This window comes from Chelonoidis abingdonii, chromosome 1 (assembly GCF_003597395.2).
Source record: "Chelonoidis abingdonii isolate Lonesome George chromosome 1, CheloAbing_2.0, whole genome shotgun sequence".
NCBI lineage: Eukaryota > Metazoa > Chordata > Testudines > Testudinidae > Chelonoidis > Chelonoidis abingdonii.
This window is the reverse complement of record NC_133769.1, coordinates 149,525,840-149,528,238: the sequence shown is the minus strand read 5'-3', so window position 1 is coordinate 149,528,238 and position 2,399 is coordinate 149,525,840.

Genomic DNA, 2,399 nt, shown 5'->3' with positions numbered 1-2,399 from the left:
TATGTTAGGATTGGTTAGTTAAATTTCAGTAAAATGATTGGTTAAGGAATAGCTAAGCAAAACTCAGGTTTTACTATATAGTCTGCAGTCAATCAGGATGTAAAGCCTAGGGGTGGGAAATGGGAACAGGACTGGGGATGGGGGAATTGGGATAATGTTTTGCTAAAGGGGGAAATGGGAACAGGGGATGGGAACAGAAACAGGGACACAGACAAGGCTCTGTGGTGTCAGAGCTGGGAAGGGGACAATAAGGAAGGAAATTGGAATCATACTTGCTGGAAGTTCACCCCAATAAACATTGAATTGTTTGTGCCTTTGGACTTCGGGTATTGTTTCTCTCTGTCCACGCGAGAAGGACCAGGGAAGTGAGAGGGTGAAGGATTAAGCCCCCTAACACTGTCATTTGTTGCTCTAGGCTCCATATGTACGCGCACATTCACATCCCACTTCTGACACAATCACTGTCTTCTACCTGAAGAAATAGCCTAATTTCAACCTCTCCTGTAACATTACACCACCAACTATTTAGCATTTGTATGAGAGAAGTTGGAGGGAATTCAAACATCTTCAAAAGTGGTGCATTTAGAGCCCCTAGCTGGGTAAATTCCAAGCTCCTTACCCAGAAGAGTCTTGGCGTGGCTTGAGGGGAGCAGGCTTGGCTGGTCAATATAGAGGGGGAGGGAGAAGGGTACATTGACAGTGTAGAATGTGAAACTCATAAGCTGTGGTTATGTGCTCTGAGAATTATCCCCTTGCTTTCCATTTAAGGTCAGGGATGGATATTATATCCAAGAGTTCTGGCAAAACTTTTCCCCTGGCCTGGTTAGTGAATCCTATGGTGGGAAACTTTCTGTGCATTTCAGTTTCTTGTATTGTTGGATGGGGCCTGTCAGACATTGGTCCATTCTCCATTGCCTTGAAGGGACAAGAACAGAGAGTGAAGGATCTCCTGTGCTCAGTATCACAAGCTGAGCCCCAAAAACGGATGACATGGTATCACAAACTCAAATTATGCTTCTGGTTCCTCCATCAGTATCACAGGAGCAAAAACAAAGTCACCAGAGGAGTAATTCTCCTTTGCCTTCATTTATCCCAGGGCAATCCTCTCCACTTCTTCTGTTTATAAGCTGGAGGCTCTGTGAGGGGAAATATCATTGAGCTGACAGTATTTCTGGGATAGAAACCCAGAGAGGGGGTTGATGCCACCTGGTGGGAAGGTGATTCATTATAACAGGTCCCTTGTCTTTAGCTTCCCCCAGCGTAGCCTAGTGAGGCAAATAGAAAGGAGCATAAACGCCGCCAAATTAAGTGCAAGAGTGTAATAAGAAAAGCCAAAGAGAAGTTTGAAGAACGGCTAGCCAAAAACTCGAAAGGTTAATAACAAAATGTTTTTTAAATACAACAGAAGCAGGAAGCCTGCTAAACAACCAGTGGGGCCCCTTGATGATCGAGATACAAAAGGAGTGCTTAAAGACAATAAAGTCATTGCGGAGAAACTAAATGGATTCTTTGCTTCAGTCTTCACGGCTGAGGATGTTAGGGAGATTCCCAAACCTGAGCTGGCTTTTGTAGGTGGACAAATCTGAGGAACTGTCACAGATTGAAGTGTCACTAGAGGAGGTTTTGGAATTAATTGATAAACTCAACATAAACAAGTTACCGGGACCAGATGGCATTCACCCAAGAGTTCTGAAAGAACTCAAATGTGAAGTTGCGGAACTATTAACTAAGGTTTGTAACCTGTCCTTTAAATCGTGGTATGAATTCTCGTGTATCTACCTAGGTGTCTATCCATACGGCTGGATACCACACTCCAGGCCATCTGTTAATGTTGCCGTCTTTGGCTATAGCGAACTTTGCCACCTCATACCTGTTTACCCCTCTTCTCTAGAATGATTATGAATAAGTTGATAGATTGGTCCTGAGGACTGATCCTTGGGGAAAACGCACTAGTTACCCCTCTCCATTCTGAGATCATTCCAATATACATCCTAACCCTTGTTCTCTATGTCTTTTAACAAGTTCTCAGTCCATGAAAGGACCTTCCCTTTATCCCATGACAGCTCTAACTTACGTAAAGCAGCCTTTGTGAGGGACTTATCAAAGGCTTTCTGGAAATCTATACATTATTGTCCATTGGTCGCCCTGCACATGTTTGTTGACCCTTCAAAGAGACTCTAATAGATTAGTAAGACACGATGTTCCCTTTACAAAAAACCATGTGTATTGCTCAACAGTTTATGTTTTTTATGTGTCTGACAATTTTATTCTTAACGATTTTGACTAATTTGCCCAGTACTGACATTAGACTTACCGGTCTGCAATTGCCAGGATTACCTCTACAGCCTTTTTAAATATTGGTTACATTAACTAACTTTCAGTCATGGCGAACTGGAAGC